A 9,078-nucleotide genomic window follows, 5' to 3' on the forward strand; every position below is an offset into this window, starting at 1 on the left:
GGGCCAGACTGTTGGGCCATGAATATACAAGACCGAAGACTCTCACCCGTGTCCGGATGGGGCTCTCCTTGGCGTGGATGGCAAGTTTGATGTTCGGATATGAAGATTCCTTTCTCTGTAGCCGACTTTGTATAACCCTAGTCCCCTCCGGTGTCTATATAAACCGGAGGGTTTAGTCCGTGGAGATAATCATAATCACATAGGCTAGACTTCTAGGGTTTTAGCCATTACGATCTCGAGGTAGATCAACTATTGTAATACTCATATTCATCAAGATCCATCAAGCAGGAAGTAGGGTATTACCTCCATAGAGAGGGCCCGAACCTGGGTAAACATCGTGTCCCCTGTCTCCTGTTACCATCAACCTTAGACACACAGTTCGGGACCCCCTACCTGAGATCCGCCAGTTTTGACACCGACAGAGGGTAGGACAAAAGATGTCATGCAAGTTCTTTTAATAAAGCACGTATGACTATTTACGGAATACATGCCTACATTATATCGATGAACTGGAGCTAGTATCGTATCGCCCTAGGTTATAACTGTCTCATGATGAATACCATCCAACAAGTCACCGATCCAATGCCTACGAACTTTTCATCATTGTTTCTGCTAAGTTACTACTGCTATCACCACTGTTACACTTGCTACAAAACTACTGCTATCGCTGTTACTGTTACTATTGCTGCTGTCACCACTATGAAAACTATCAAACTACTTTCCTACTGATCACTTTGCTACAAATAATTAATCTCTAGGTGTGGTTGAATTCACAACTCAGCTGCTAATACCTTCAAATATCCTTTGGCTACCCTTGTGTCGAATCTATAAATTTGGGTTGAATACTCTACCCTCGAAAACTGTTGCGATCCCCTATACTTGTGGGTTATCAAGACCTTTTTCTGGTGCCATTGTCGGGGAGCATAGCTAAATTTGTTGACTCACTTGGGATTATTATCATATTATCACTATGAAGAATCTGAAGGATCCAAAGACTAAGATATTTCCCTCAAGGACGAGGGGAGGTAAGGAACTGCCATCCAGTTCTGCTTTAGATTTACCTTTTGTTATGAATAAACTTGCACCACCACCACATGCTATTAATTCTGATATGTCGCAAGTTATTGATGATGCTACTTCTAATATGAATGATGCTTATGATGATGCTAGTACCTTGCTTGATAATGATGATGTGCCACTTGGTGAATTTCTTGATGAACAAATTGCTAGAGTTGTACAACATGATGTTGTTGAATCTGATGATGAGCTTGAAACTGAATCTCCTGAAACACCTGCTAGAACTAGCCTTCCTAGATATGAATTGCCTAAGGTACCGGAAGGTTATGTTATGAGTGAAGAAGCAACTAGAGATATTCTTGCTTGCAATGATAGAGATGATCTAGAGAAATTATTACACAGGTATAAAGAAAAATCTCTGAATGCTAGAATGAAATGTGATCCTAAGTTTTCTACTTCACCTATCTTTATTGATGACAAGGATTATGAATTCTCTGTTGACCCAGAGTTAATTACTTTGGTTGAATCTGATCCTTTCCATGGTTATGAAACTAAAACTGTTGTGGCACATCTTACTAAGTTGAATGATATAGCCACCCTTTTTACTCATGATGAGAAAACTCGCTATTACTTTATTCTCAAATTAGTTCCTTTCTCATTAAAGGGTGATGCTAAAGCTTGGTACAATACTCTTGCTCCTGGTTGTGTGCGTAGTCCCCAGGATATGATTTATTACTTCTCTGAAAAATATTTTCCTGCTCATATGAAACAAGTTGCCTTATAGGAAATATTTAACTTCGCTCAAACTAAAGAAGAGAGTCTCCCACAAGCTTGGGGGAGGCTTTGCCAGTTACTTAATGCTTTTGCCTAATCATCCTCTTAAGAAAAATGAAATACTTGATATCTTCTATAATGGACTAACCAATGCTTCTAGGGACTTCCTAGATAGTTGTGCTGGTTGTGTTTTCAAGGAACGAACTGTTGCTCAAGCTGAAGAATTATTGAATAACATATTAAAAAATTATGATGATTGGACTATTCCTGAACCACCACCTAAACCCACTCCGAAGAAGAGGGGATATTATATCTCAGTCCTGAACATATGCAAGAGGCAAAGAAATCTATGAAGGAAAAAGGTATTAAAGCTGAGGATGTTAAAAATTTACCTCCCATTGAAGAAATACACGGGCTTAATACACCACCAATGCCTAAGGTGGTAGAGGTAAATTATCTTATGAAGTTTAATGATAATGATAATCCTCACAATATGCATCCTAGTCAATGCCTTTATGAGTTTAAAAACTACATTAGGAAACAAGATCACTTCAATGCAAATATTATGAAACAATTGAAATACAATTCTGATATGATTGCTCGCTTGAGTGACTTGTTATTTAGAATATCAAATGATGTTAGAGGTGTTGGAAAACATGCTTCTTTGGTTCAAACTCAATTAGAACAAGTTGCTAAATCACAAAGAGAATTGCTTGATGAAATGAATCATATTATGCATGACTTTGCTGTTAGAGTTGCAACTAGAGGAGGTAAAATGACTCAGGAACCACTTTATCTTGAGGGACACCCCAAAAGAATTGAACAAGATTCACTAAGATCTAACACTAGTGCACCTAGTCCTTCTAAAAAAAAGAAAAAGAAGAATGACAGGACTTCACATGCTCCTAGTGAACCTGAAATAGAAAAACCTCCTGATAATGAAAATGAAGTTTCTATCTCAGATGTTGAAACTCAATCTGGTAATGAACAATCACCTAATGATAATGAAAAAGATAATGATGAGGTTCATGAAGACTCTCAACCAACCAATGAAAAAGAACCAGATAATGATGTTGAGATAGAACCACCTGTTGATCTTGATAACCCACAAGCTAAAAAAAAGATATGACAAAAGAGACTTTGTTGCTAGAAAACACAGTAAAGAAAGAGAACCATGGGTTCAAAAACCTATGCCTTTTCCACCCAAGTCAACTAAAAAGAATGATGGTGAAGAATTTGAACGCTTTTCTAAAATGCTGAGGCCAGTCTTTTTGCGTACACGCTTGACTGGTATCTTGAAAATGCCTCCTTATGCATAATATATGAAAGACATCATCACAAACAAGAGAAAAATACCGGAAGCTGAAATCTCCACTATGCTTGCTAATTACACTTTTAAAGATGGAGTACCTAAAAAACTTGGAGATCTGGGAATACCAACTATACCTTGCTCTATCAAAAAGAATTATGTGAAAACTACTTTGTGTGATTTAGGATGCCTTTCTCTTTATACAAAAGACGTGACTTTAATAAACTCACACCTACTGAAATATCTTTGCAAATGGCTGACAAATCAACTGCCATACCTATCGGTATCTGTGAGGATGTGCCCGTTGTTGTTGCTAATGTTACTATTTTGACTGACTTTGTTATACTTGAGATGTCCGAGGACGACAACATGTCGACTATCCTTGGTAGACTATTCTTAAATACTGTAGGGGCTGTTATTGATTGCAATAAAAGCAAGGTCACCTTTCATATCAATGGTAATGAGCATACTGTGCACTTTCCGAAGAGACAATTCCAAGTGAATGGTATTAATGTTATTGAAAAATCTCCGACAATCACTATTGGAAGTTTTCAAATACCTCTGCCTACTGTCAAAAAGAAATATGAAATGCTTATTTTTGGGGAAAAGCATTGTGACACCCCCGATTAGACCGTACACTAATCATACAAGCAAACGTGTACGATCAAGATCAGGGACTCACGGGAAGATATCACAACACAACTCTAGACACAAATTAAAATAATACAAGCTTTATATTACAAGCCAGGGGCCTCGAGGGCTCGAATACATTAGCTCAAATATACATAAGTAACCATTAACACAAGGTTCAAGGTTGACTCCCACTTATTCAACGCATAACCTTTCATTCACCTCTCGTATTTCGAGAATGACATTAGTTGTTGAAAACTTTTACCTGGTGCAATACCAGATAAGTATGACCCATGAAATCTTTCGGGTTCACACGGATTAAGGAAGGCATAGGTTCAACCCATCGGGGCATCGTGGAAACATATACCACAAACTTCAGGATTAAATAATACAAGCTCGAAAGTTTAGCATGGTTGACAAGCAAAGGATATAATTTACCCTAGGAACGGCTCACAAGCTTATTGAATACGAAGGATGCTGTCGGATAAAATCCAACAAAGGAGCCGGTGGTCCACAAGGGATCTGATGTGAGCATCGGTACTCAACCAGAGAAAGAAAGAATGCAAGGAGATCGGATTATAGAAACAACTGACTAACTCAAAGCTCAAATGCAAAGGAATTATGATTTCCAAATCACGGGATCAGAAGCAAACGCTCTGATTAAGGATGTATAAGTTGAATAGCCTTAGGGGTACAATCGATGGCAATTTGATTGGTCGAGATCCAACTCATGTTTAGAATGCGTCTGAGCCAGAAGGATGAATTCTAGGATCTGATTGAGGATCGCGAGCATTCGCAACATATTGAATCAACAAACTCAAAATGCAAATGACAAGAGGTGCCAATAAGATCACGAGATTTATGGCATTAACCATAATGCAAGCAAGCAAGAATTCCAGAAGCAATAGGCTTCTCAGGATTTCCGGAAGACCGAATGGTATTACGAAGACTTTTGCGAAATACATGAATCATCTGGGGATGAGCGGATACTCGGTAAGAGTGAGAAATTATTCGTAGGGGTATTAAGGTGGCAAAGAACTACAAGGCGTTAGGCACAAGTATTCTCGGAACAGTAGAGATAATTTAGGTGTATCTTGTAATAACAAGATCAACTGGGGATGAATGTATGAACGACAAATGTAGGAAGTTATCCATAAGGATACATCGGTGATAGGGAATTGTAAAAGCGATGGCACATAGTCTCGAGAGAACATCGTAGAGTGTCTTCGGAATCTTCTGGTGAAGCAAGCGATCGTTCGGACCGAGGGGCTCTCCGGGATAAAGTATTTACGAGAACCTAGAGTTAGAGTTAGCAATCATTTAACCCGAATAGAAGAGAGATTAGAGCCCCAGAGTATAGGTCGAGGAATAAAAGATCCTACGACCACCCAATGGCAACGTGGGCCCGTAAGACACACAACCATGTTAGTAAAAGTTTTGTAATGTCTAGACTCGACTTCGGCCAGGGAGTGTGGAAGGGGGACTCCTACAGGCAGTCGGCTCTGATACCAACTTTTGACGCCCCGATTTGACTGTACACTAATCATACACGCAAATGTGTACGATCAAGATCAGGGACTCACAGGAAGATATCACAACACAACTCTAGACACAAATTAAAATTACAAGCTTTATATTACAAGACAGGGGCCTCGAGCACTCGAATACATCAGCTCGAATACACAAGAGTCAGCGGAAGCAACAATATCTGAGTACAGACATAAGATAAACAAGTTGCCATAAGATGGCTAGCACAAACTAGGATACAGATCGAAAGAGGCGCATGCCTCCTGCCTGGGATCTCCTAACTACTCCTGGTCGTCGGCAGTGTTCACATAGTAGTAGGCTCCGTCGGGGCAGAAGTAACCATCGACGGTGGCTCCTTGCTCCTGGGATCCACCAACTGGTTGCAACAAGCGGAAAGAAGAAAGAAGGGGGGAAAGGGGTAGCAAAGCAACCGTGAGTACTCCTCCAAAGTACTCGCAAGCATCAGATCTATACTAAGTATGCATCGGTATCAATGAAAAGGATAGTATCTGCGGACTGAACTGCAAAATGCCAGAACAAGAGGGGGATAGCTAGTCCTATCGAAGACTACGCTTCTGGTAACCTCCATCTTGCAGCATGTAGAAGAGAGTAGATGGTAAGTTCACCAAGTAGCATCACATAGCATAATCCTAACCGATGATCCTCCCCTCGTTGCCCTGTGAGAGAGCGATCACCGGTTGTATCTGGCACTTGAAAGGGTGTGTTTTATTAAGTATCCGGTTCTAGTTGTCATAAGGTCAAGGTACAACTCCGGGTCGTCCTTTTACCGAGGGACACGGCTATTCGAATAGATAAACTTCCCTGCAGGGGTGCACCACATTTCCCGACATGCTCGATCCCCTTTGTCCGGACACACTTTTCTGGGTCATGCCCGACCTCGGAAGATCAACACGTCGCAGCCCTACCTAGGCACAACAGAGAGGTCAACACGCCGGTCTAAATCCTATGGCGGAGGGGTCTAGGCCCATCGCCCATTGCACACCTGCACGTTGCGTACGCGGCCAGCAAGTAGGCCTAGCCTCCCTTATACAAGAGCAGGCGTTCCAGTCCAACCCGGCGTGTGCCGCTCAGTCGCTGACATCACGAAGGCTTCGGCTGATACCATGACGTCGAGTGCCCATAACTGTTCCCGCGTAGTTGGTTAGTGCGTATAGGCCAGTGGCCAGACTCAGATCAAATACCCAGATCTCGTTAAGCGTGTTATTTTGAAATAACCGCGAACGTTAACCAGGGCCAGGCCCACCTCTCTCCTAGGTGGTCTCAACCTACCCTGTCACTCTGCCACAAAGATCCACTTAGAGGGCCGTTGGGACAAACGTCCTTTCGGACCCAATCCATGAATCACTCGCGGGTACTCTACGAGCCGACCCGTCTTTAGTCGCCACAAGCATCATCTAATATGTATAAGTATATACCCGTGATCACCTCCCGAGTGATTACGGCCCGATAGTATAGCATGGCAGACGGACAAGAATGTAGGGCCACTGATGATAAACTAGCATCCTATACTAAGCATTTAGGATTGCAGGTAAGTTATCAATAACTGTAGCAACAAAGACAGGCTATGCATTGGGATAGGATTAACGGAAAGCAGTAACATGCTACACTACTCTAATGCAAGCAGTAGAGAGAAGAGTAGGTGATATCTGGTGATCAAGGGGGGGGGGCTTGCCTGGTTGCTCTGGGAAGAAGGGTTCGTCGTCGATGTAGTCGATCACAGAGGTACCGACATCGGTCTCGGGGTTTACCGGAAAGAAGTAACGGAGGGGAACACAATAAATAATAGAGCAATCAAAGCATCACAAAGCATAACATGGCAATACGTGGTGCTAGAGGTGACCTAATGCAGTACTAGGTGCTACTGGCGAAGGGGAGGGGGACATCCGGGAAAGTATTCCCGGTGTTTCGTGTTTTCGGGCAGATGAACTGGAGGGGGAAAGTTGCGTGTTCGCTATTCTAGGGATGTGTGGCGGACAAACGAGCTGTGTATTCGGATTCGTCTCGTCATTCTGAGCAACTTTCATATACAAAGTTTTCCATCCGAGCTACGGTTTATTTTATATTGATTTTAAAAGATTTAAATCACTTTTAGAATTATCAGAATTAATTAAAATAGAAAATGCTATTATGACGTCAGTGTCAGGGTGATGTCAGCTGTCAGCTTTGACAGTTGACCAGTCAAGCCGACAGGTGGGTCCCATACTCATAGACTGTTTGTCTAATCAGTTAATTAAGGTTAATTAGATTAATTAACATAATTAATTAAGTTAATTAATTATCTTAATTAATTAAATAAATAAATAAATAATTTATTAAAATTCATTACTATTATTAATCTTAATTAATTAATTAATTAATTTTTTTACGTAAACAGGGGAGTGGGGCCCAGTGTCATAGGCCAGGCCACAAGCGGGCACTGGGCGCTAGCGGGCAGCGGGCGCTGGGCGCCGGCCCGACTGTGTGCTGGCCCAGGCCAGCCAGGGCCGCGGCGGGGGCACGAGCGTGTGTCCCGGCGACGGGGGCCGGACGGCGCGCGGTGCGGTGGATCGCGGGCGCGAGACAGGGGCGGCAGATCGGCGAATAGGCCCGCGGTGGGCTCGACTGCGACGGGGTTCGGCCGGGGCGCGGCGGACATTAGCGGACGCGAGCGATGGGCGCGCAGCGAGGCCAGGGGCGCGACTGGACGGGCACGAGCCCGCGCGGGGCCGCCGGCGATGCCGGGCGTGGCAACGGCGCGCCAGATCAATGGGTATGGGTGTGCATGCGGCGAAGGACGAGGTGAGTGCGCATCGGGAGCGGCCGAGGACGACGCGAGCGCGTATAGCTGCAGGGTCCGGGGCGTGCGGGCGCTAGCGACGTCGGGAGATGGCTGAAGCCAGGGGAGGGAGGAGGGTGAGCTCACGGGCGCGTAGAGGAACGGGGGCGGTGAGGCTTGATGAAGCGGCACGAGGAGGGGACGAGGACGTGGTCCGGCGAGGGGGACTCCAAGCGGCTGCGGCGTCAGGACCGAGTCCCAGCTCCAGATCGAGGGCGGCGCGCGGACGGGCGTCGGGGCGACTCGGGGGTGAGGTGAGGAGGAGGCGGTGACAGGGCGGGGCGGCGTCGGGGATGGGCGCCACGAGGTGGCTTCGGGCGGCGGTGATGGGCAGCGCCGGGCGGGATCGATCCCGGTCCCGATTGGATCGGGAGTGGGAGAGAGAGAGAACGTGGGGGAGGGAAAGTGGGTGCGAGTGGGGTGTGGGCTGCGGGGGTGAGAGGATAAGGAGAGGAGTGGGGTTGGCGGCTGGGCTGGTTGGCCCATTTGGGCCAGGGGCCCAGTGGAGGAGGGGGGCTTTGCTTTTGTTTTTTTGTTTGTTTTATCCTTTTCTATTTTCTTTTAGTTTCATTTTACATTTTAGATCTTTAAAATATAATGCTACTCCTAAATTATTATTTATAATTAGGCTTCTGCCACAATTAATTTGGCACTTTAATTTAGTAGTTTAGTGTTTGCTTAGCAATTAAAGCATTTAATAATTGTTTTTATTCACAGTTTTAATTATTATAGGGCATTAAAACACTATTCAAAAATGTTGGTTCACCACCATTTTAATTATGGAATATGTGCCACACTTGGAACATTTTAGTTTGATATGTTTGTGAACTTTTATCATTTGTCTTTAATTCAAACTTGAATTTGAATCGGTTTCAAACTAACGCACGAATAACAACAATAACCGAGGTGATGTGGCATCATTAGTGTGGAATTACTGTAGCATAATTATCCGGGCATCACAAGCATATCCCCATTGAGGTAACTT

General features: G+C 43.9%; 1 long non-coding RNA gene across 1 annotated transcript; it reads right to left on the reverse strand.

Moving 5' to 3' along the window:
- Positions 1 to 5,336: 5,336 nt before the first annotated feature.
- On the reverse strand, positions 5,337 to 8,500 carry LOC147980223 (uncharacterized). The gene is made up of 3 exons (XR_015619172.1): positions 8,181 to 8,500; positions 6,951 to 7,014; positions 5,337 to 5,633 (listed from the first exon to the last, which is right to left on the reverse strand). It is a non-coding gene; the product is annotated as an uncharacterized LOC147980223 (long non-coding RNA).
- Positions 8,501 to 9,078: the final 578 nt, after the last annotated feature.

The sequence above is a fragment of the Triticum urartu genome, chromosome 3A, assembly GCF_056163025.1.
Source record: "Triticum urartu cultivar PI428250 chromosome 3A, HENAU_Tu73, whole genome shotgun sequence".
In the NCBI taxonomy this organism is placed as follows: domain Eukaryota; kingdom Viridiplantae; phylum Streptophyta; class Magnoliopsida; order Poales; family Poaceae; genus Triticum; species Triticum urartu.